The 27,591-nt window shown below is 36.3% G+C and overlaps 2 pseudogenes; both read left to right on the forward strand.

The window, feature by feature from the left end:
* The first annotated feature begins 22,608 nt into the window (after positions 1-22,608).
* LOC145676121 (NADH-ubiquinone oxidoreductase chain 4 pseudogene) lies at positions 22,609-23,955 on the forward strand (annotated as a pseudogene).
* A 178-nt stretch (positions 23,956-24,133) lies between these two features.
* Positions 24,134-25,612, forward strand: LOC145675246 (NADH-ubiquinone oxidoreductase chain 5 pseudogene; annotated as a pseudogene).
* The last annotated feature ends 1,979 nt before the right edge of the window (positions 25,613-27,591 follow it).

Below are 27,591 nucleotides of genomic sequence, written 5' to 3' on the forward strand. Positions count from 1 at the left end.
GCGAGACGAGACGCTAGACGAGACTCGGTTAAGTCTCGCACGAGAAGTCTCGCGAGACTTCTCGCAGTCTCGCAACATTTATGAATTACATTTAATTGTATATTTAGTAATTTTACATTTATTGAGTTTTCTAAGTTGAGCGTTAATGCCTCCAGGAACAAAAAAGTGATTGGGGCAATAGACATTTTATGAGATTTATTATTAATCAAGGTTAATTTTCAGAATTAAAGCCTTGTTTAGTTTCTAAAAAAGAAAAGCTTTGTAAATTGGAAATGTATTACAGCATCGATTTAGGACTTTATTTTGCGACACAAACATATACACGCGGGCGCGCACGAGTACATGAACTTCTATTTTTGGTCTGAAAAGCGAATAAGACTCCCTATTGCTGCGAAATATGATATTTCTGTTGTTTCTGTCTTTTTCACATTACTACTAGCGATTAATGTTGGAGGATGGCGGGGAAATCCCCTCTCGTCAAAGTTTATCCCCGGCCCGGCTCGCAGAAATAACATGATATTTTTACATGGAATAAGTATTTTCTTTCTATATATTTATCAAAAACATCCCCCTCTAGTTCGGAAGTTTAATTCAAATACTGGTTTGGCAGGATGTCCCTATAGGTTTCGTGGGAGATGGTAGGAATGGCCCTATATCTGTCAGTAATTTTATTTTCTAGATCTGGCAGTATAAGTTGAAAGCGAAAGTTGATAAAATGCGATAAACCAACATTGCTACAAGCCCGAACGAACCAAAAGAATTGGGTCGTATTGTGTTGTGAGGAGTTCTTTTGTTGTGTACAAGCGCTTTTGGTGGTATAAAACCATCTTTATACTGGAAAATCACCCTTCAAGGAAACGACCAAAACGTGTAAATGTTGATAGTGGCGACGATATTTTAGAAGAGGCAAATATTGCTGGAGACCTCTAAGCTGGAAAACAATGTTGGATCCAGCAACAATTTGTGCTGGTTTTGCTCTAAATTATGCTATTAATTTGACGAAAATTAATGGTCCAGCGATCAAATTCCAGCACAATTTTTGTTTTAATTTGGAGCGGAGGGGACACAAGTTCGGATACCATATTGAACTCTAGGTTCCGTCTCCTTAGGATGTTATGAACATTCATCCCATGGAAAGCAATGGCAAACCACCATTCACCTTGCCAAGGGACTTTTAGGTCAAATACCTGCCTTCGGACAGAATATCACATCATCATTCATTAACAGCCATAGAATAACACATTGCAAAATTTTTACCTAGAATATATGCGAGACCATGCAAGAAAGTCTCGCGCGAGACGCGAGATGAGACTCAAAATTTTATGCGAGACGGGACTTCACATTTGCGAGACAAGACCTTACGCGAGACGAGACCAACGCTTGAGGTTGCGAGACGAGACGAGACTTTTCCATCTCTCGTCTCGTCTTGTCTCGCGTGCATTCCTACTTTCCTAACATGAGTAACACACTTCCTACGAAATTTGTGCCCCCTTTTTTCGGCGCCCGGCATTGACAGTGGATACAGTAACTGTACTATCTATATTCCCAACGACGAAGGTGCTGGTTCAGGATATATGTTAAACTCCTTCTTTGAAGAGGCCATTAACGTATCTGATCTAAGCCCACAACTTCTTAACCAAATAATAGAATGATCATGCTACAAGTCTTTGCAACGGGTTTTCTGTAACAAAGACTTGGACAAGTTCTGCCTGATGAGGAGAGAAGAATATCCTGGTCTGGTATCTGCTGCTTTAAAAGTAATAATTCCATTTGCTACATCGTACTTGTGCGAAAGTTTTTTTTTCATGGTAAACATTAAAACAAAGACAAGAAATCGCTTATCAGTTGAAAATGGCTTCATAATGTTCGTCACGAAGATTGAACCGGGCATTGCTGCACTAGTGAAATTACACCATGCTTAGGTATCTCATTAGGTTTCAATTTTAATTGTATTTCAATGTGCAGGTTTTGTTCCATGTGTATTTTTCTAGTATTTCTATATACAGTTCTCATTAGTATCATATCATACGTCTTTAATTTAAATTCATTTTTAAACAACTCTGCACCCTTTGACAATGATCAGTAGACTTATTTTTTAATGTTCTGTACAGTATGTATAAAAAATAAAAGTATGCCTATCAGAACAAAATTCAAAATAATTTCCGGTATTAGATTCTAATTATATTTATCTCTTCCGCTTATCTTCGCGACCTCTTAGGGGCCACGACTCCCAGGTTGAGAAACCCTGCTCTAGGCATACATGAGTTATGTTGGAACATACATACATACACTTTTATATGCAGATAAGAGAGAGTTGAGAGAGAGCGATTAAGGTATTACCGCTCTCAATCTCTTCACTTTACTTTTGTGATTCGTGAATTTCTTACGTGACAGTTTGGGGCTATCTACTTTTTTGTCTTGAACCACGATCCGATTTTCGATATGCTCTACCTAAATGCTGTAATGCGAATATTGAGAGTTACCTGCGTATGAAAATAGCTGCAAATAAATACATTACATAACTTATTTATTGCTATTACACGATTTTCTTAATTTGTATTTAATATTCACATATAACATACCGACGTTCTGTTAATACCTCAAATGTTATATTTTAAAGATAAGAATTGCTTATGTCGTGAAATGATATGAATATGTATATTCAACTGATATATACAACTAATGAATTTTAATGTAACTATTTTACATAATTTTCATGCATTGAGGTAAGTAGAATATCATAAAAGAATCTCACCTGAACGGGTATCGAACTCACGATTTAAACGCTCGGGGGTGTACCACTGAGCTAACATGACCGCTTTTCGGAAGCTGCTTCTGAAATATAACTGAGCTCATACGTAAATTATTTTTTTCGAATGGAAATCACAATGACGAAACGAGAGTGTGAATATATAGTTTCGAAATATTGTATCATTAACTATTTCAATCAACTTTACTTTTTTTCTACACTTAATACCATTTCAACATGTCTTATTATATTTAACAGAAGGAAAAACATATCTGTACATTTTATCCCGATTGCTAAGGTTGGCTTGGAGGTTCGAACCAGCAGCTTTAGTTTACTGTTTTCAGAAGATACCCGAAGTTGGACTTCGAAAGTGTTCGTCTCAATACAGCTATCATCATATCGCTCAATCTGTTTGGTATATGGTATATGTTTTATATGTGTAAAGTCAGTATAACAATTCATTCTTTAAACAGCTTTTCGTATGTATTAATACTCCTTTATAAAAACTGTTTTTAATATTATTATTACGGCGCACCATTTTCAGATTTCTTTCGCGAGTCGTTGACCACGTCGTTCCCCACAATAGGCGTGTCGTGCAATTAACCAACCACGCGTCAGGTACTAGCTTTTACCTATTGCTTACTGCTCACAGCTCAGAACATTGGTAACTATGGATAGACGTACAGCAGTAATTACTTTATGGGAGTTGGAAGGCTATTCTGCAACTGCAGCTAGCAGGCGAGTAGGTGTCCCGGCCTCTACAGGAAAGCGATGGATTCGGAAATATGGTCCTACACGTCAAACTGGTAATTTACGATCTTTTGGTTGTCCGCATGTGTCAACCGAAGCCGAAGATGCGAGATTAGTAAACGAAGCCCGGCTAGACCCACTAAGGATGTCTAGACAGCTAAGGGAAGCTTTTCTTTTTCCTGGTAGTAAGCATACAGCTCTGCGAAGGATTCGTCATGCCGGGTTACGTGGCTGTGTTGCTGCCGTGAAGGAAAAACTCTCAGACGACCACAAAATTTACCGTCTCGCGTTTGCACAGGCGAATGTGGGTCGCAATTGGGAAAACGTAGTTTTATCAGATGAATCCATATTCACAACATCAAATGAGAGACGCCGTTTTGTGTATCGCCCGAGAGGCACCCGATATGACCCTGAATGTGTTGCTGCTTAAAATCGCAGTGGCCATGTATCTATTTCATGTTTGGGTTGGATTTTCAGGCGTGGAGCAAAACAGCTTCACAGAATTGAAGGACACCTGGACAGTGCTCAATACTTAGATATTATGAGTAATATCATGGTGCCATCTGTACGAGTATTTCAGCCTGATGGTGTAATTCAGTTCCAGCAAGACCAGTCGCCAATACATACTTCCTGTGTGGTTCAGGAATGGTTCGCAGGGCAGCCTGAGATTGATTTAATTGACTGGCCGCCTCGTGGAGCAGACCTCAATCTCATGGAAAATATGTGGGCAGAAGTGAAGAGTACTCTAAGGGATAGTTGGCCTGAGGCAGATCCACCAGAACCCAAGATGACCTGTGGCATCTTGTTTCCGAAGCATAGCTGGAGGTAGGGGAAGGAGATAAATTTGTCACCCATTTAATAAATTCCATGCCCAGAAGAATAGGGCGTGTAATAAATTCAGAAGGGTGATTTTTTTATTCTAGTGTTTGTTTTAAATTGATAACATAGATGTAATATTTTATGTAAGACTCCTGTAATTGGGATTCTCCTGTTGGAGTCAGCGGATTTAAATAAATAAAATAAGTATTGGACACAATATTAATGTCCCCGCCTTAACTCCCGAAAACAGTCCTTTTCAGGGCTACCTAAACGCTTCTGAAAATATTTCTAGAAGTAAACCACTCCTTGAATCCGATTTCTGTGCAATTCTACCAACAAAAAAGAAGATAATTCTCTGCAGGCTTTGAACTCAAGACGACCTCATTAACAAGCCCGTACTCTACCAGTGAGCTAACATGAACACGCAAATCCAACCTGAAGAAACACGACTTTCAATTTCCGGTATTCCATTACACTGATGGTCATATACTTTGCAAATGTTGTATTCAACTTGGGATATTCCGCAACACATAAACAAAGCGAAAGAGAGAGAGAGAGAGAGAGAGAGAGAGAGAGAGAGAGAGAGAGAGAGAGAGAAATGAATATACAAAAGCATATTCAACGTATTCGAATGAGACTCTAAGTAACGATATTCCGTTCTAAAGAGAATTTGTGTTTCTTCCCGTGACGTTAAGGGGATCGGGAAAAGTTATGTGTCTTGAAGCAGGATCCGACTTTGGATACTCTGTTTACACACTTTCTATATTCGTAGGAATATACTGTATTTCACGAATGTAAATGACATGCTGTATTGAGAATATTGAGAAGTCACATCTGTATGACAAATAGCTGCAAATAAATACACGACATAATTTATTTATTGCTATTAAACGATTTTCCTAACTTGCATTTAACATTCTCATATATAATACCGACCTACTGTGAAAATTATCTCAGATTTTATATTTTAAACATAATAATTACTACTTTCTGCAATGATTATGTTATATATATATAACTGATATATTTTAATGTAATTATTTTATATATTTTTTCATGCATTGCGGAAAATATAATTTTTAAAAAAGGAATTGACCTTGATAAGATTCGAACTCATAACCTTATGATTTAAGGTCCGACAACTTACCAGTGAGCTGACACAAGGACTTCTGCTAAGGTTCTTTTAGCGATGTATAAATATTCTCAAGACAATTATGACATTCATGGAAAATATGTGGGCAGAAGTGAAGAGTACTCTAAGGGATAGTTGGCCTGAGGCAGATCCACCAGAACCTGCAGCTGTTCTACAAACGCTGTTTCTGTTCTACTTTGACTTTTATTTTAGTACTCAGGTGATAATTATATTCTATGTATTAACTTCGAGCATTCTTTCACATATGGAAAGATTCGTTTACGTATCTAAATGTTCCATCACGTATGGAGAGCTAAATGACAAACAAACATTTGCTGACATTAATACAAAGTTTCGAAATATTGTATCATTAAATATTTCAATCAATGTTGCTTTTTTCTACACTTGGTAACAAGTCTTATTATATTTAAAAGAAGAAAAACACATCTGCAAACTTTTTCCCGATTGCAAAGGCTGGCTTGGAGGTTCGAACCTGGTTTACTATTTCCCGAAGATACCCGAAGTTGGACTTTGAAAATTTTTGCCTCAAAACACCAATAAAGAATGCGCTCAACCTTTTTGAGAGAAGGTGTACATATTTATAGAACTTTTAAAGCAGAAGCAAGTACAGAATGAAATGACACTGGATCAACTTGAGATGAAGCACGTCGCTAAATTAAAAAAAAATAAGTTTTACGTCCCACGATTATACTGGTTAGGCTAAAGCTGACGGTGATGCTGAGAAATGAATGCAATGGTGGAATGAAGAAAGTGGGAGGAAACGGGAGAACCTCGAGAAAAACCATTCACACGGTGTTTGTGCACCACAAAGTCCACACAGCGCGAGCAAGGATCGAACCAGGGACCCAAAGCACCGGAGATGAACGCTCTACCACTTTTTTTTTAAATAACTTTATTTCCATCGAAATACAGAGAAATATACAAGGATATTTACTATTCACAGCCTCACTGAAAGTGTAAAATATTATTCAAGATAAAACATTATTCAAGAAAAAAATCTTACTGGTTCAGTTCATTTTTGTTTGTGGGTTACATCATAAGAAAGTGTGGGAGCTATTGCAGATAAGTAGTTGGCAAAATACTTTCGTTTACATATAGGAGAGAGCTTCATAGCCTGGTATGTTAAATACATTTCATACATTTCAAGACACAATGGTCGTGCTCTTACAAGAATAAACATGATAGTTTGTACAGTAAACCAGATCACAGCATTATGTTTATAGCTAGGAAAGTAATGAAAATCTGGAAATAATATTACATTATGTACGCTAAAAACAGTTTGTGAGGTACGACATATTCTACTAAGTATAGTGCTAAAAGCCTGCCAAATGGGTGGTATGTCAAAACAGTTATGGAATCGATGTTCAAGAGTGTCTATCTGATTACAATAATAGCATACATGTGTAGAGGTGATTCCTAGATTAAAGAGCCTAGCATATGTTTCATATAAAATACATTATTAACAATAAAATACCACATTTCTTTGTGTTTGTGAGTTAAAAACTTGGCAGTTATGTTTTTCCAGATGTTACTCCAGTTTTTGCATGGCACGTGAAGCATGACGTGTGGCGTAACAGATACCCACGTGCTCTGATAGTGCCAGTATATTTCTTTGACTGACCTAATTTCGATCTGCTGTCGTGCGACTATTGCATACAGCATATCAAGTACTACATAGCGAAGGTGAGGGAATTTAATCGCCCAAGGAAAGATAGGAATCGGAAGCACAAGGTCAATACACTGAAAACAGACATTGAAAACCGTAGCAGTAATCGAATCGGGGTGGGAACAAACCATACGACAACTTCTATCCACAAGCAGAGCACGTGACTGAATTCCAATATCCATAAACTCTATTCCTCCTTTTGCTGCAGGCAAAAGTAGTTGTGTTTGACGTACTCTTAAAGCTTTATTATGCCAGAGAAAAAACAACGCCTGACTGTTTAAAGACTTATAAATAGGCTTTGGTAACGGGAAAATCTGTGCAGAATGCCATAGTAAGCTAAACACAGTAGTTTTAAGAAACAAATTTCTACTGAAAAGACTAAGATTACGTGATTTATGCGTTATTAAAAGAATTCGGACCTTAGAGGCTATGACTTCATATGTTTTCGTGATAGTCTGTTGTAAAGAAGGATACCATACAATACCAAGTATTTTGATTGATGGAACAGTGTCAAACATTCTACTATACAGAGACTAATATTGTTCATGTAAACACAATATTTTTGTTTTTGCTTTATTAAGTTGCGCGCCTGAGGCGTGTTGATAAAGGCTTAGTAACTTCTGTATACATTCCAGATCTGCGTCATTGCGTAATATATAGTGTGTGTCATCAATGTATGATTGCACTGCTAGACTGTTGTTATACACAGGAACACCAGGGAGTAGGCGGTGTGCCGCATATACAAGAGGCGCTAAAGATAAACTAAATAAAATACTAGACATTGTGTCCCCTTGTAGAATACCATTACAAACAGAGATGGGAGCACTTAAACCTCCATTTAGCTTTAACCTGGTAATTCGTTTCGTATATATTCCTTTGATATGAGAAATGAAAAGGTCACTAAATCCATATTTAGCTAAAACTTAGAAGAGATAATTGTGATTAATTCTGTCAAAGGCCTTGGAGTAATCGGTGGATAAAATAGCTACCGAAGAAGGATCGGCGGACTCATGAAAGGAAATAAAATCTCTGAGATTGGATAAGGCCTTATAAATAGGGTTATTGTGGCCAAGACCGTATTGGCAAGGACTTAACAGCTTTTCAAGGTATGTTTTCATTCTGATCGTCAGACAACGAGTTAATAGTTTTAGGTCCGTGCACAAGAGACTTAGTGGCCTGAAATTTGTAACACTAGATGATGATGAATGTTTGGGCACCAAAACAGTAATGCCCGTTCTGAGAGACTGGCCTAAAACAAAATGTGTGCGGTATTCATTAAAAAGGTCGGTGAGAAAAGGAGCTAAAATATCTATAAATGTAACATAGAATTCTAGTGGTAGAGAATCAATACCTGTGGACTTTCCTAGTTTGCCTAATCGGATGGACTGTTTGACCTCGTCTATTGTGAACGGACTCGATAGACACTCTCGATCATCATCCGTTAAAACAGAGGGAATATACTCTAGTATAGAAGAATCAGTACAACTAGTAGGAGGTTGAGCATATAATTGTTTATAATAATCAATAAAACAAGTCATGACGTTTACGCCCTCATATACACGGCCTTCGTCACCCTTAATTTTAGAAATCGATTTTTGGCTGCCCCGCGTGCGCTCCTTGCGTATTTGGTGGATACTTGCCTGTTCAGTGTCATCATATTGACGTGTTTTGCTACGAATCATAAAACCTTGCATACGTCGTTTATGCAGCGTTAATAAATGAGCTTTGATCTGCTGAATTTGAGGTCGGACTTGACCCCCGCGTTGTTGTTCTATTATGTAATCTCGCAATAGACCAGTATAGTACTGATATTGCTGATAATGATCGGCGTTTCTAGTTCGACAATATTGTTTGGTCACAGAGCAAAAAGTTCGTTTAACACGGTTTTCCCAAAATTGCATGAGAGAACCTTTGTAGCGTTGTTTCACATGAAGGAGGCCTTTCCATTCAGCATGTATCAGAGCTTCATATTCGGGCTCACGTAAAATGGACGTATTAAAGTACCACAATGGGCTACGTTTGATAAATTTGTGGGCTGGTAGTTTGATGGTCATGAGTACAGCATGATGATCACTAAAACAGACTGAGACCACAGCCATGTGTTGAACCTGAGGTATAAGAGTGCGACTGATATAGAATTTATCCAATCTTGAGGAACTCGTCCCTGTAAAGAAAGTATGGCCAGGCGTGGTTGGAAATAAGTGTCGCCACACGTCGACTAGATCATAGGTGGCAATTAAATTGGACAGACTGGCTGAGAAGGTATAATTTGGGGTCATATCTATTGGTGCCAAAACAGCATTAAAGTCTCCGGCTAATATACAAGGAGAAGAACCATTATGTAATGCTTGAGCAAGCTCAGTATTAAAGAAACTATTGCGCTCTCGTGCATGATTCGAAGCGCTTGGAGAATATGCTGTACACAGGCGTATATTTTCTAGTGTTCCTAGGGTGATACGTTCAGTAGGCATTTGGAGAAGCGCTTGAAAGTCAATATCACTACGGTATAGAATAGCAGTTCCTAAACCATTTTCAGTGAAGCCTGAAACACATTAATAATTAGGGATGTCTGGAAAATCGGGTACTGCCACCTCTTGAGCAAACAGAATATCAACTTCTTCCTGATATATAAAATCTCGTAGTGCGTGTAATTTGACCGGAGAAGTAAGACGATTTAAATTGACTGTGGCAAAACGAAAACTAAACATTACAAAAAATATATAAAGTAAATACATGAAAGTAAAGCAATGCGGGAACAAGAACATGTGTAAAGTAGAAACAAGGAAGAAATATATAAACGATATAAATTATTGATACCAAAGATGGGCAATGCACTATTCACCGTCTGATTGAACAACAGATTTCAACTTTTTGGTCGAAGCTCGTGTTTTCCTAACATTGTGACCACTTGTTGTTTCATCACTGCGGCTACCTTTAGAATTTTTAGACACTGCACTACTGTTAAACTGAAGTTGAGTTAACTTGCGCTTTTCGCAGGATGCTACACTCAGATCGGAATCACTTATGGTATCACTAGTAGCATCTTCAAAACCAGTGGTGTCAATGGAACCAACTGCGAGAGGAACGCTTGAAGGGGTAGCACTGTGCCCCTCTATTGTATTTCTATCACCTACCTCAGAGTTTAGTAGAAGTGGCTGGTCAGTCACAGGAACTGGAGATGGAACACCTGTCTCGTCAGCATCGGGAGTAGGTGTCACTTCCATACTAGGTGAGCTGTCAGCAATGGAAGGGTGGACGGGATGAATGTCGGGAACACTAGATGCAGCACTTGCAAGTGGCAAAATCGGGGACGACGCGGGTATGTGGGTATCCTTCTGTAGAACAGGAAATGCACTGTAACAACCGGTATCGGGAGCTGATGTTTCCACTGGAAGGTTGCACGGCATGCGGACACCTGGAGACACAGAAGTAGACCTGGGTAAAGGTGGAATTCTCTTCTTAGGACAATCCTGTACAAAATGGTCCTGAGAGTTGCAGACCGCGCAGGTCTGGATTTGACCGGCGTAACTGACAAAAAGACGTAAACCACAAACAGTAACAAAGGATGGAATGTTATGTTTAACAGTCATTTTGACTAGTTTGCGACCCGTGCGGGTAAGATAAATATGATCAGTAGAGTACTGTTCATCAGCAATATTCTGAATATCCCCATACTGGGAGAGTACACGACTTAACTGGGTATCACTAAGTTCCATTGGACATAAAGAGACTTTTTCAACAACAACAGAGTTGTCTGCCAAATCAATGGGTAACACATGATCTCCATCAGTATTGGTATAAGTCACGGTGCCGTTGGTACCAGCAAGAATACGTTCACATAGCACTTTACTAACTAGTTTGATGTACAAAAGTTTACGAATAAAGTCCAGTTCTATACTTAACACTTGATCAATTGTTAACTTGAAAACACTTCGAATCCATTCATGAATAGGAATAGACGTAGGCTTTTGACGCACAGTTACGAAATTAATTCGGAGCGTATTAGACCTCATACAACTCATATTGCTTACACTCGACGTTACACGTCAACTACAGAATATATATATCTATATATATATATTTAAATGTTGTTGCTCACAAGTGAAACAAAGTACTTGTAGCACACTTCACCAAATCACTAAGTCACAGAAATAAAAAAAAAATCAAACTGCACTATTCGACAAAACAAAGCAGATACAATAGTACAGCACGGACAAAGAGTTGATGTTATGCGCCCCGTGTCTCAACGTGAACTGACCACTGAGCCACAGCCACCTTAGTGTGTTTCGACTCATGATAAGCAGAGCAGCACGTCAGATCGCTCGATTATACCTACGGTTGCCATATTTTAAAATTGGAAAAGCGGGGTATTCTACTGATCTGAACTTGTGTATTACAATTACTGACCTGGGATATTTCGGTCCATTTTTTTAAAGGGATTTCTTTTTTAAGTGGCACTTCCAATGTACTTTTCTAACAAAACTAAAGTAAAGCAAATTTAGTTTTGCTTTTAATGTTTTATTAAATTGAACAAATGTGAGTCTCGAATTGTAAAGTAAGTATTAAATAAGTATTACAGTAAGGTATCTGTAATTGTAAGGATATATGTAAGGCAAGCTTTCAAAAAAAAAAAGACTTAGGCTTTAGATTTCTGGGCTTTCGGCATCTAAGGCCATTGAGCCCTTCACGATTTGAGGGATGACGTCCCTTGGCGAGCACACACAATCCGGGGAAAGGGAAGGAAGAAAGGATTGGTGAAGGAAGAAAGCGGCCTGGGACCTATAAGTTAGGTACCACCCGGCATTTACCTGGTGTGAATGAGGAAAACCCAGGAAAAACCTCATTCAGGGTGGCTGGCCTGAAAAAGCGTGTTATACTTTTTCGACCGAGTGACCCCACCGGGTATCGAACCCGGGACCGCTCGCACCGAAGGCAAGAAAGAAAAGAAAGAAAGACATATATGGCAAATATTGTTCATACGGTTTTCTCTCTAAGAAACACAAAATAATTTCCAAACTTTTATCATAAGAAAGGTAAAACATAATTAGGAGTCTTGGTCCATCTCTGATAAAATTTCTAATAATTTTTGAAGATCGCTACTTGAAATCGTAATAACATACAAAATTACTACGGTTTCACAGTATATGAAATTAACCTAATCTAAACAAAATGCTAAGGGCAAATAACTCACAGCCTGAGCCTCAGTGCGAGTCCAAATTTTACCGAATTGCGATTGAAATTGACAGAGATGTAGTGGTTTATGTTGAATATAACAACACTTTATCAACGAAGTCGTCTTAGATTTTTCTCGAATCCAAAAAAGCGGGTGGGTTTTCGTGATCAGATGATTAAGCAGGGAACGATTATAGATCTTCAAAATCGGGTGGTACGCGCTAAAATCGGGTAATATGCCAACCCTAATTATACCATAACAGAAGAACTATTTCTTCCTTTTCACTTGTTTTTAGGTTCATTTGTTGGTTTGTTTAGAAAGACTGCGAAGTCTTCAATTTACATTGTTTGTTTCATGTAAGTTAGTATTTTGATACATATATTAAGTTAAAGTAGGTAATGGCTATAATATACACAGGCACGTAGCCAAGGGGGTCTGGGGGGTCCGGACCCCCCTTCGAGACCAGTAATGAAAAAATTAAGGAAGGATTAAACAAAATAAAATGAGAAAAAGAAGGATCAGCGTACCAATCCTTATACCCACGATGCTCGGTCATCGGGTTCCTTTCCTCTTTCTCACGACGCACGGTCACCGAGAGAGAGATACCTAATCTACACCCCTCTCACGACGCACGGTCACCGAGAGTACCTCACCTTAAAGCCCACGACGCTTGGTCACCGGGCTCCTATCTAATTTTACCTAAATATTAGTGGAATTTCTTATTATAATTTTTGTACATAAAATTTTTATAATAAAAAGGTGAAGGGAAAAGTCCAAATCCCGAGTACATTTTATTGCTCTACCCAAGAAAGTTTACATGGTAGATGCGTCGGCGTCTATCTACAGACATTAAAAGGACTTTCCTACGGGGCGGTCTTTTTATTAACGAAAACACGGGCTTAAAAACTTTTAACAATACAGTGTAAGTGTTACTAAAAGCAGATAGTATCTGTATTGTCATAAATACTCTCATTACTCTTAACGGTACATTGATTCGTTATAGGCTGGCAGGTATTTATGCCGACAACTACATCTGGGAAAAATGCATGTAAAGAAGGCGATAACAATATGGCAGAATCAGGCTCCCGTATACCTGTTAATATTCCTCACTTAATTAGATATTCTGGTCACAGTACAGACGACCCGGATCGATTTTTCATGCTGTTTGATCATTTTTCTTTACTTCAGGCTTGGACCTCCGAAAAAAGGAAAGAAATTCTTCCTATATATCTACAGGACGTAGCTCTCGACTTTGTCTTACAATTGCAAAATCTGAACCAATTCGACACACTAAATTACGAACAATTGAAAACCAAATTAATTTCTCTGTCCCGTCCCAAATTTGCCTGCGTATAAGGCGGAATTAGAAATTTTCCAAATTCAACAAAACGAAAATGAATCGGTCGATTCATATTTCTTAACGAAAATGAGGGCTATCAGACAGCTGATGCCAGAGGCTTCAGAGGAACAGAAAATTAATTTTCTTTCGTTAGGACTACAAAGAAATTTGCTGCAAAAGATAGCGTTAGAATCCTTTCCAACAATCCAGCGGCTGCAGGATCGACTCCATGAATTGGAAAAAAGTTCAAGATCTCATGCAGAAGAGGAATTATGTAGAATTGTCACAGGCAATTCATTCTTTAATCGGCCAACCTAACCGACCTTCATCATTCCCTTTGTACGACCATTATAGCCAAACGAATCCTAATTCATACTTGCCAACCTATATGCAACAGCCAACTTCCCAATCATTGCCTTCCGCACCTCCATTAAAGAATATGTCCCCTCCATAGTCAACTTCCTCTCCACCTGAAGTTTCGAATCCGCACCCCACCAAAGTCAAAACCCACCCTCACAACCTCCTCACACGGACCTCACTAAATTAGCTAATCAAATGGCCGAGTTATCGTTAATGGTGGCACAGAATGCCATGAAGACCAATTATAGGCGTAACAACGGAAGAAAAGCGGATGCGAAGAATAGCAATAAAGGAAATAACGGTGGTAGAAAAAAGAACAAATTTAATAAAAGGTGATAAAATATCAGTCTGCTCAATTTGTTACAAGAAGAACCACGGAGCAACAACGTGTTGAAATAATCCAAAAAATTCCAACCAGGGAAACGCATAGATGGTCTCGCAAACCAAAATGAAGCCTTGCGGGCCATTTCCGAAAAGTCGGCGACTGCCACACAGACACCACCACAATTAGAACGAAATAACATTCAAGAAGAGCAGGCAACAGCGGAAACTTTTAAGGATACGGACAACAACTTTTTCACCCAGGCGACCTACAAAGAACATCGAGAACATGTTAAATTAGGAATAGAAAACAATAAACTATTGCTTAATATTAGTGTAAATACCAGCAGTCTACCAGTTATAATAGATACGGGTTCTAGTCTTAGTCTATGGTCAGGTCGGGATGTACCCCCAAAATGTACGCTAATACCATTTCAAACTCGTATCAAGGGCATTGTCAACAAAGTTCTAACTTTAAAAGAAATAGCTTTAATTAAATTTAAAATTGGCAATACCACCTTCTCACATTACTTCCGTATCATAGATGCCGAGTTTAATCCGATTTTTGGGAATGACATTCTCACAAGACTTTTCTCTCAAATAGACTTGGAGAATAAATCCATATCATTATATAGAAAACCTAGGAAACCTACGTTTCCAATGGAAAAATAGAAATTGGAAGAAATGTCACGAGACACTCCTCACTCTTTGCACCTGCAAAAGAAAGCAAACGTCATTACAGCAAGTAAAGTTACGATTCCGGCGAAATCACATTTCTACTTCCCTATATCGATTCAAAGAGAAACAATTCATGACGCTGCATTTTGTATTACTTCACTACAATCATTATTATACCGATACGACTTACAGCCAATGACCATGAGAGTACCGAGTAACAACCTTACGTTACTAATTTCCAATCCTACGGCACGAATAATAACGCTAAATAAAGGTACACCAGTGGCGTATACAGAGGAGGGCGTGGAAGAATTTTCATTTAGAATAGAAGAAAACGAAAAGAAAAGTGCAGCAATTTCGTACTCAAGAAGAGATAAAGGAAAGATTAAGACAAACCGCTAAAACTTTTAACATTAACCTTTTTGATATAAATCCGGATTTACCAGAATACCAGCGAATAACTGTAACAAATTTATTGTACAAATACAGGGATGTGTTTCCATACAGCCCAGAGGATATAAGCTATTTTAGAGGTTATGAACACAAAATTCGTATAGATAAAAGTGCGTCATTTCATCACCGTTCCCCACCAATTCCATTAGGGATAAAAGATCAAATTGATAAGCAGATACAACAGCTGTTAGATGCCAAAATCATAACGGAGACACAGACTAGTAATTCCTCCTCACCTTTAATTGCGATCAAAAAGCCAAACAGTTCAGATTTCAGGCTTGTGCTGAACCTCCAGGCATGTAATAGTTATACAAAATACTTCAGCATACCATTTCAAAATACAGAGGACGTTTTACAGGTTTTAAGAGGGAAAAACCTAATTTCAACCTTGGACATTTCGCAGTTGTTTTTTCAGATAAAATTGCATCCAAAAACCACTACATACATGACTTTCGAAGTAAATCATACACCCAAAAGTTATAAATTCCTTAGATGCGTAATGGGACATTGTTCCTCTCCCCAATCTTTAACCATATTCATAAAAATGCTACTAGACGGCTTACCTAAACGCATTACCAATTTCGCAGATGACATCGTCATTGGTTCTTATTCGTGGGAAAAACAACTCTCAGATTTGGAGCTTTTATTCCAAAAATTAAGGAAACACGACTTCCGAGCCAACCCCAAGAAGACGCACCTATTATATAGAGAACTCCCAGTACTAGGATTCCTTGTATCCGGAGAGAAGATAAGCATCTCACCAAAAATCGCAAAGAAGATTAAGAATTTTAAAAAGCCAACTACCAAACGCATACTTAAGAACTTTATTGTCCTCTCTTCTTATTTACGAAGTCATATCAAGGACTTCACGATCAAGATAGAACCTTTCCAACAGCTTCTTACTAAAAATGCCAAATTTAAATGGACAGAAAAACATCACGAATTATTCGAGAAGCTGAAAGAAGACATTTTGAATGCCCCATCTCTCTATCATTTGGACGAAAAGCTAGAGATAAGGTTATACACAGATGCATCCTCTCACCAGATCGGAGGGCTATTAGCCTGTTATGACCCCTAAACTAACGAAGAAAGAATCGTTTCCTATTGTAGCAGACGTCTCACAAAAACTGAGACCAAGAGCTCAATCTGGCAAAAAGAACTATACGATATTATATATGGTTTACGCAAATTTAGATATTTCTTACTCAATCGTAAATTTAAATTGTTTACAGACGCAAAATGTCTAACTTCTTTACGTACTCACCCGGACAGACTAGGAAAATACACTCGCTATAGACTTTTCTCAGCTGACTATAATTTCGATATCTGCCTCATCGAAGGGAAGAAACATCCGGCTGATATCATCAGTCGTTTAGAGCGGAATAGGAGTGATACTTCAGAGCCCTTGGACCCACATCAGGCAATCGAAGATTTACATGCATACAGATCCAATTCTCTAGAGGAACCCATTCTCCAAATAGAATACTCAGGATCTTTGAAGAATTTACGAGAAGAGCAGCGTAAGGATGACGCATACGCTGATATTATAACAGTTTTAGAAGGGGGAAAACCGGCAAAAAGTTCCACCACGAGGGCAGCCAAATATTTTCGATTAAAAGACAAGATATTGTATCGCACACAAAAACATCCAGAACTTGGGCTACTTCATCTTTTGTGCATCCCGAAAAGCTTGGCAGGACATTGGTTCGAGTCTATTCATAAAGACCCGTCAGCTCCCCATTTTGGGTTTTCAAAGACATATAAAACTGTCCTTAACAAATACTACATGCCAAACATGAAATCATACTTGGTATTCAGAATCAAGAACTGTAAAGAGTACCAACTCTTGAAAAAACTACCCAGAAAACGACAGGGAGAACTTCTTCACCACCCGATAGGCCATATAGGAGAAAGATGGATGTTTGACGGCTTAGGCCCCTATCCGCACGAAGAAGGGAAACCAAAATATGTTTTAGTCGCCATCGAAACAAGTACACGTTATATAGTGACAAAGGCTGTTAATGGAATTACGGCACACACAATTGAACATTTTTTATTGGAAGAAATAATTCTGAAATTCGGCGCCTTTCGTTTCCTCCATCTGGACAGACATCCTGTGCACAGAGCGAAGAAACTTCAAAAATTAGCAGAGATATATAACTTTGAATTTAAGTTTTGCCCTGCTTTCAACCACCAAGACATAGGATTAGTCATAGTCATGAACAAAACATTACAGAATTCCTTAAAATTTTTCGTCCAGCAAAATCACGAAACGGCCAAAATTATTACCTCATATTACTTTGGGTTTAAATAGTTTCGCTCAATCAGGAACGAAGAAATCCAGCTTCTTTCTCATGTTTGGATACGAACCCAGGACAATCAGCGATTGCAAACTACACATTACCCCTCAGCTACAGCTTGAACGAGACCAATTCGTAAAACTTCGAGAAAAGACACTGCATAATTTACTGAAGGCTCACGAACAACAAAAAAGTATTTTGATAGAAGACATAAACAAAAAAACTTTTCACACTGGAAATAAAGTACTCATTTACTTCCCCTTTCGAAGAATTGGAGAGTCATCACAATGGACCGATAGATACTGCGAGCCGGCTACAATAATCTCAAAACTAAACAATAATCTCTATCGCGTTCGTATGCCCCATAATTTCAGGGAGAGAGAACAGAATATCTCCATCGATAGAATCAAATTTTACCATGATGGCGAGGAACACATACTACACGAGTAAAATGAAGAACGCAGCGGATAAGATGACGAACCGAACCGATAGTTAATTAGTACCGTAAGGGAATGTTTAAATAAGTGAAATTTGTTTGAGGGAAAGAAAACATGAAATGTTGTACCTTTTGTATCAGGGGACACTAAATAATATTATTATATAATTATTTCCCGAAATGGAAAGAGCTAAAATATTATGATATTATAGGTAGTATATTATTTATTAATTTTATTTTAGTGGTGAAATGCCTTTCGGTTTCCATTATATCTGGTTGTGCAGGAATTGAATTTAATTCAGCCGCGGCAAGGCTTGTTGTGGATTTGGGTTTTGTAGTTGTGCCGCGAGTAATAGTAAGGGGGATTTGCTCTTTACTTTTATTATTTATAATGTGGTTTTATATTAAATGAAAGATGTGGGCTTAGAAGTAGCCATCATTTGTAATTTTGTTACAACTTATTTGAGTTGTTTATCATATTTTATTGCATTTAATTTGTTACTGTACTTTTGCCTTAAATTAGTTAAGGTAATTTATAATGGTGTTATTAGTATATTAGGGAGAATGATTAAAGGAATTCGGCAAAGATTTCCTCCGCCTGTTTATCAAAAACATGTCCTTTTGTTAAAATAGAAGGTCTGACCTGCCCAGTGAGATTTTAAACGGCCGCGGTATCTTGACCGTGCGAAGGTAGCATAATCATTAGTCCTTTAATTGTGGGCTTGTATGAAAGTTTGGACGAGTGGAAGACTGTCTTTATTCGTGACGTTGAATTTTACTTTTGAGTGAAAAGGCTTAAATAATTTAAGAGGACGATAAGACCCTATAGATCTTTATATTTAAGTAGTAATTTTTGCAATTGGTAATGGATAAATTTATTATTTAATTGTTGCGTTGGGGCGACGAGAAGATAAAATAAACTCTTTTTTGTATAATTACTTATAAGTATTTTTAGATCCTTTATTGATGATTGTTAGACTAAGTTACCTCAGGGATAACAGCGTAATTTTTTTTTTTTGAGAGTTCATATCGACAAGAGAGATTGCGACCTCGATGTTGGATTAAGATTTTATCTAGGTGCAGAAGCTTAGTGTATAGGTCTGTTCGACCTTTGAAATCTTACATGATCTGAGTTCAGATCGGCGTGAGCCAGATCGGTTTCTATCCTTTATTGCCAATAGTACTTTAGTACGAAAGGACCAAGTACTAATAATATTTATTATTAAGGAATAAAAATAAATTAGTAATTACTTTGGCAGATAAGTGCATTAGATTTAGGATCTAATAATGGATGATCGAATCCAGGTAATAATGTATTATGACTATATTATAGGTGTGGTTTCCTATTTGATTTTAATTATTTGTGTTTTAATTGGAGTTGCCTTTTTAACTTTATTAGAACGGAAGGTTTTAGGATATATTCAGATTCGTCGGGGGCCCAATAAGGTAGGCATTTGTGGTTTACCTCAGCCTTTTGCAGACGCAATTAAGTTATTTACTAAGGAGCAAGTTTTTCCTACTATATCTAATTATTATCCTTATTATTTAGCTCCTGTTTTTAGTTTATTCTTATCTTTGTTAGTATGATAAAGAATTCCTTATTTAAGTGTTATGCTGACTTTTTCTTTAGGTTTATTATTTTTTTTTTATGTTGTACAAGCATGGGCGTGTATACTGTAATAATTGCTGGTTGATCTTCTAATTCTTCATATTCTTTGTTAGGAGGTCTTCGAGCAGTAGCACAAACAATTTCTTATGAGGTTAGTTTGGCTTTGATTTTATTGTCTTTTGTATTTTTAGCTGAGAGATATAGATTGTTGAATTTTGGCTATTATCAGGAAGAGCTGTGGTTTTTATTAATCACGTTTCCTTTGGCATTAGTTTGATTTGCTTCTTGTTTAGCTGAAACTAATCGGACTCCTTTTGATTTCGCAGAAGGTGAATCAGAGCTTGTTTCTGGGTTTCATATTGAGTACAGTGCGGGGGGATTTGCTCTTATTTAATGGCTGAATATGCTAGTATTTTGTTTATAAGAGCTTTATTTAGTATTTTGTTTTTAGGGCATGATATTTTTTCTGTTTTATTCTTTTGTAGGGTAGTATTTATTTCTTTTGGGTTTATTTGAGTACGAGGAACATTGCCATGATTTCGGTATGATAAATTAATATATCTTGCTTGAAAGAGATTTTTGCCCTTATCTCTTAATTATCTTTTATTTTTAGGGGGCATAAAGCTTCTTTTTTTTCTCTTTTAATTTAAGTGTATTAAATTGAGAATAAGTTCTTAGAGCTTTGCTCTGTTGTATGTTTTCAAAACATATGCTTATTCTCAGCCAAAGAACTAAGTTTTATTTAAAAGGAAATCTCATAGGGAGGAGAGATATGGTACAAATAGGAAGTAGGCGAAGTAGATAACTGTGAGAATTTGAGCGGTTAGAATATAAGGATCTTCGACCGGTCGAGCTCCGATTCAAGTTAAAAGGATTACTGTACTAACTATAATTCAGAATATAATTTGGTTAATAGGATAGAATTGTAAACCTCGTATTTTTCTAGTGTGAAAAAATGGTATAATTATTAAAATGAGGATTGACATTACTAAGGCAATAACTCCTCCAAGCTTATTAGGAATGGAACGAAGAATAGCATAGGCAAATAGGAAGTATCATTCTGGTTGAATATGTACTGGTGTGACTAATGGGTTTGCTGGGGTGAAATTTTCAGGATCTCCTAGTATGTAAGGATTTCAAAGGGTAAGTTATATTAGGGCTGTTATTATTGTTAGAAATCCAATAGTGTCCTTAGTTGAGAAATAGGGGTGAAAGGGAATTTTATCTTGATTTCTGTTAAGACCTAGAGGGTTGTTAGATCCTGTTTGGTGGAGGAATAGGAGGTGTACTATTGACATAGCAGCTACAATGAAAGGTAAGAGGAAATGAAAGGCAAAGAATCGGTTTAAAATAGCATTATCTACGGCAAATCCGCCCCAAATTCATTGTACTAATATTGTTCCTAGATAGGGGATAGCTGATAGTAGGTTTGTAATAACTGTTGCACCTAAGAAGGATATTTGACCTCAAGGTAGAACGTAACCCACAAAAGGAGTTGCTATTACTAGCAATAGAATAGCTACCCCTACTCTTCAAGTGTGAAGATAGAGATAAGAGCCATAATATATTCCTCGACCGACGTGTAAGTAAAGGCAAATAAAGAAAAAGGATGCTCCATTGGCGTGCAGAGTACGTAAAAGCCACCCAAAATTTACATCTCGACAGATGTGAATTACTCTGTTGAAGGCTAATTCAATACTTGACACATAATGTATTGCCAGAAATAGGCCCGTAGCAATTTGAACAATTAAACATAAGCCGAGAAGAGAGCCAAAGTTTCATCAATATGAGATGTTAATAGGAGCTGGGAGATCCACTAAGGCGTTATTAGCAATTTTAAAAAGGGGGTGATGTAAGCGGATTGGTGTTGACATATGACTTAGAGGGCCGGAGAGGGCCTTGATATAATGAAGTGATCTTTACTACTGCAATTAATGTGATAAATAAATATGTTGCTAATATAATAGTATTTATTAAGATTGATGTTATATAAAATTTTATACCAGGGATTTCTTGATAATTAGTTGTATAGTGGTGTGGATCTGGCAGTGAAGTTATGTTTGGAAGTATAAGGGGATCAATAATTATTATAAGAATTAAGAGGAGAGGAACTAGGAAAATTAATAAGAAAAGACTAGGTGTTAGAGTAAATATTTCATTTGATGCTAGTCTTGTAACATAAATGAATAAAACTAGTATACCACCTAGAAAAACTAAGAAGAGAATATAAGAAAATCAAAGAGATTCTCTTATAGTTGAAATAATTAAGCAGGTAGTAATGGTGTTGACAATAAGCATTAATCCTATTGATAGGGGGTGAGATATTTGAATTAGGATGAATCTTAAAACTACTAAAATTATAAGCAATATTCAGGTTATTTTAATTTCAAGAGGTAGTTTATTAAAATATTAGTTTTGGGGACTAAAGATAAGTTTATACCTTCTCTTGATGCTTTTAGAATCTTATTCATTAATGGTTTACAGGACCAACGTTTTAATTAAACTATAAAAGCTTATGAAAATATTATTTGTTTTGTTTTCTTGTTTTCTAATTATTCTAGGAATAGCTTGTTTTGTTATTCAGCGTAAGCATTTATTGATGGTTTTATTAAGACTTGAGTTCATTGTGTTGATAAGTTTTTTACTTCTATCCTATTCTTTAGGTAGTTTGTATGTTAAGAATTATTTTTGTTTATTATTTCTGACTTTTAGTGTTTGTGAGGGTAGCTTAGGGCTGTCGATTTTAGTGTCTATTGTTCGAACTCATGGAGGTGATTATTTAAATTCTTTGGTTGTATTACGATGTTAAAGTATTTAATGTTTATATTGTTTTTAATACCTTTAGGCTTTAATTTTAAATTATGGTGAGTTGTTCAGTTTTGTCTTATTGGAGTTTGGTTTTTATTTATAATAAGAAATAGTATAGGACTGGTTCCTCGGGAAGTAGGTTATTATTTGTGGGGTGATAGTTTGAGATATTCATTAATTTTATTAAGTATTTGAATTGTTATTCTTATAATTATGGCTAGAGAAGGTGTGTTGAGAAGTTCATTTTATAGAGCGAGTTTTATTAGTTTAGTTTTATTATTGCTTATTTTACTCTACTTGAGATTTTCTTCTTCTAGATTGTTTATATTTTATTTTTTTTAGGGTTCTTTAATTCCTACATTACTTTTAATTTTGGGTTGAGGTTATCAACCCGAACGAGTGCAGGCAGGAATACACTTGTTGTTTTATACCTTGTTTGCTTCACTTCCTCTTTTGATTGGTATTTTTTATTTGGAATATATTAAGGGTAGTTTATTGATGATTAATATGAGAAGTGTAATAGACTTAGGAATTACATATTATATATGGTATTTTGCCTTAGTTGTTGCCTTTTTAATTAAAATTCCTATATTTCTGGTTCATCTTTGGTTACCTAAGGCACATGTTGAGGCACCTGTAAGCGGTTCAATAATTTTGGCGGGAGTTTTATTGAAGCTGGGAGGATATGGGTTATTACGTATTATATATTTTATAGAAAACGTAGCTGTAAGTATAAATTTAATTTGATTTGGAATTAGAGTTGTAGGTATTTGATCGGTTATATTAGTATGTTTACGACAAGTTGATGTAAAGTCTTTGATTGTTTATTCTTCTGTTGCTTACATGGGCTTGGTGTTGATAGGTCTACTAACGATGGGATTATGGGGATTTAGAGGCGCCCTTACATTAATAATTGCTCACGGTCTCTGTTCTTCGGGATTATTTTGTCTTGCAAATATTTCTTATGAACGGCTAGGAAGTCGAAGACTGTTAATTAATCGAGGAATATTATCTTTTATACCGAGTTTAGGACTGTGGTGATTTTTATTAAGAATTGCTAATATAGCCGCACCACCAACATTAAATTTATTAGGAGAAATTAGTCTGTTAAATAGAATTGTTGGATGATCTTGATTGAGTATATTAGGCTTAGCTTTACTTTCTTTTTTTAGAGCTGCGTATAGATTATATTTGTATTCATATACCCAGCATGGGATACCTTATTCTAATTTATATTCTTGTTGAGGGGGAAGTGTGCGAGAATATTTATTATTAATATTACACTGATTGCCTTTAAAATTATTGATCTTTTTTGCAGGGCCGAGATTCTTATGGTTGTAGTTGCTTGAGTAGTTTAGAATAAAATTTTAGTTTGTGGAACTAAAGAAGGTTTAATTGCCCTTAGGCCATGGTTTGACCTTTTTCAATTTGTATAACTAGATTTGCTTTTTTAAATAGAATAAGTGTTTTTTTGTTCGTTATAGGTTTGAGTTTTTTAATCAATAGATATAGTGTATTTATTGAATGAGAAGTTATTTCTTTTAATAGAAATAAAATTATTATAACTCTTCTATTTGATTGAATATCATTTATATTTATAAGATTTGTGCTTTATATTTCTAGAATAGTAATTTATTACAGTGAGCAATATATAGGATCTGAACGATATCTTAATCGGTTTATTATACTTGTATTAATATTTGTTCTTTCCATAGTTTTACTGATTGTTTCTCCTAATTTAATTAGAATCCTACTTGGCTGGGATGGATTAGGATTAGTATCATATTGTTTAGTTATTTATTATGAAAATGTGCGGTCTTATAATGCTGGCATATTGACTGCTCTTTCTAATCGTATTGGAGATGTAGCAATTTTATTGGCTATTGCTTGAATATTGAATTATGGAAGTTGAAATTGTCTTTTATTTGCATAGAGTTTTAAATAATAATGAGATAATAATTATTTCTAGTTTGATTATTTTAGCAGCAATAACAAAAAGTGCACAAATTCCTTTTTCTGCGTGACTGCCAGCAGCAATAGCTGCTCCTACGCCAGGATCAGCATTAGTTCACTCTTCTACACTTGTGACTGCAGGAGTTTATTTGCTAATTCGTTTTAGAGATGTTTTATTGAGTGTTTATATGGGAGATGTGTTGCTTTTATTATCAGGGTTGACAATATTTATAGCTGGTATTGGTGCTAATTATGAATATGATTTAAAGAAGATTATTGCTTTATCTACTTTAAGTCAACTTGGTCTTATAATAATAATTTTGTCTATGGGATTTCCTGTATTAGCTTTTTTTCATCTATTGACACATGCTTTATTTAAGGCATTACTTTTTTATGTGCGGGAGCAATTATTCATGGTGTGCGGGATACACAAGATATTCGTAGAATGGGAGCACTTGTAAGCCAGATACCTCTCACTTTGTCTTGTTTAAATGTAGCTAACTTGGCTTTATGTGGAATACCATTTTTAGCTGGGTTTTATTCTAAAGACTTAATTTTGGAGGTTTCTTCTCTGTCTTTAATTAATGTAATTAGCTTTTTCTTATTATTTTTTTCTACGGGCCTAACTGTATGTTATTCAGTACGTTTAAGTTTTTATTTAACAGGCAAGGGCTTTGGGGGTGCTAATATTCATTCCATTAGTGATAATGAGGGCTGAGTTATATGCAAGGGAATATTAGGATTAGTAGTGATGGCAATTTTAGGAGGTGCTACATTGAGTTGATTGATTTTTCCTACTGTTAATTGTGTTGTTTTACCCATATACCTAAAAATAGGTGCCCTGCTTGTAAGTGTAGTAGGCTTGTGAGTTGGTATTTTATTATCAAGTTATTCTATTGGGCAGTCTTTAGTATGTGTAAAATTTTATTTTAGCTCTACAATAATAGGAAGCATATGATTTTTACCCTACTTATCAACTAATTATATTATTAAATTACCTTTATATGTAGGAGGCGCCTATTATAATAATATTGATCAAGGGTGAAGAGAATGTCTTGGTGCTCAAGGTATGTATGGTAGTTTTAAGGATGATTCAATATTAATCCAACGATCACAAGACAATTTATTTAAAATGTATTTATTAATTTTTTTTAATTTTTACAATTGTCCTTTGTTTCTTTATATTTGTATATTTAGGTAGCTTATATTGAAAGCATAGTATTGAAGATACTAAGAAGAAATTATATTCCCTAAGTAGTACTCCCTGAGAAGAGCACTCTCATTTTTTACCCCGAAAAGGTAATGTAATATTTATACTAAGGGGGCTATAGTCATTTTATGTTAAGAGATGTTAACGGTATAATCCGCTAAAGATAGAAGTTAGCAGTTTCTTCTTGATTATTCACATCTCCTTAGTTGGGGTAGAATCCCAATAGTATCATTAACAGTGAAATGCCTCTTTTTGGCTTCAACTAATAAGTAGGGGCCAAGAGGCCAAGGAGTCAGGTCGAAACTGAGTGGAATTGTTTGCTTCCTACTTATGAGATAAGTTGACAGCAACACCTTTTGGATGCAAACCAAATATTATATTTAACTATTATCCCGCTTCATTAATCAGCTCATGTTAAGGACCCTTGATTTCATTCACGATAAAGCCCTATTAGGAGAATTACTAGGAATGTTAGTCTGACGAGAGATCAGGATAATGTATTGGTGTTGTTGATAGTAATTGTTATTGGAAGTAGAAGGGCAATTTCTACATCGAAGATGAGAAAAATTACGGCAATGAGGAAGAATCGTAAAGAGAAGGGAATTCGGGCCGATGACTTAGGGTCGAATCCACATTCAAAGGGAGAACTTTTTTCTCGATCATTAATAACTTTTTTGGAAAGAAGAGTTGAAATAGCTATAACGATTAAACAAATAATAATAGTTAATAGACCGGCTGTTAAATTTGTATTAATTGCCTATTTTATTTAAGTGATCCTTTTGATTGGAAGTCAAATATACTATATATATTAAATAGGCTAACCTCCTCATCAATAAATAGAAATATAAAGGAATAATCATACTACATCTACAAAGTGTCAATACCAGGCAGCAGCCTCAAATCCAAAGTGATGTGTAGGGGAAAAATGTGATAAAAGGTGACGTAGTAAGCAAGTAGCTAAGAATGTGGAACCAATAATAACGTGAAGACCGTGGAAGCCTGTTGCTATAAAAAATGTTGAACCATAGACAGCATCTGCAATGGTGAATGGGGCTTCATAATATTCATATGCTTGTAAGGCAGTAAAGTATAGGCCTAGGAGGATTGTGAGTAGTAGACCTTGTGTGGCTTGAGTGTGATTACCTTCTATTAGTCTGTGATGAGCTCATGTTACAGTAACTCCTGAGGCGAGTAGAATTGCAGTATTGAGTAGGGGAATATGTATTGGGTTGAATGGGACAATGCCTGCTGGAGGTCAGAAGGATCCAATTTCTACTGTCGGTGCTAGTCTACTGTGGAAGAAAGCTCAGAAAAATGAAACAAAAAAGAATACTTCAGAAATAATAAATAGAATTATACCTCATCGAAGACCTAATGTAACTTGTATAGTGTGTAATCCTTGATATGTTACTTCTCGAGTTACGTCTCGTCATCATTGAATTATAGTTAATAATGTAATAAGTATACCTAGGAAGAACAGAGAGGGGTCATATCGGTGGAATCACTTAGTGAGACCTGTGGTTGTAATTAAAGCTCCTAGAGCTCCAGTAAGTGGTCAGGGGCTTTGATCAACTAGGTGGTAGGGATGATTTTGTGGTGCTGACATAAGTAACTTCTCTTGAATATAGTGTGACTAGTACTGCAAATACATATGATTGAATTACTGCAACAGCAGATTCTAATATTAGAAGGGTAATTTGTCCAATTATTAGTAATGAAAGTATGGAAAGAGATAAGGAAGGCCCTGTGTTACCTAATAGGGTTAATAGGAGATGACCTGCAATTATGTTTGCTATTAACCGAACAGCTAGGGT

Source organism: Thermobia domestica, chromosome 18, assembly GCF_964235325.1.
Source record: "Thermobia domestica chromosome 18, izTheDome1.hap1.1, whole genome shotgun sequence".
Classification (NCBI taxonomy): Eukaryota; Metazoa; Arthropoda; class Insecta; order Zygentoma; family Lepismatidae; genus Thermobia; species Thermobia domestica.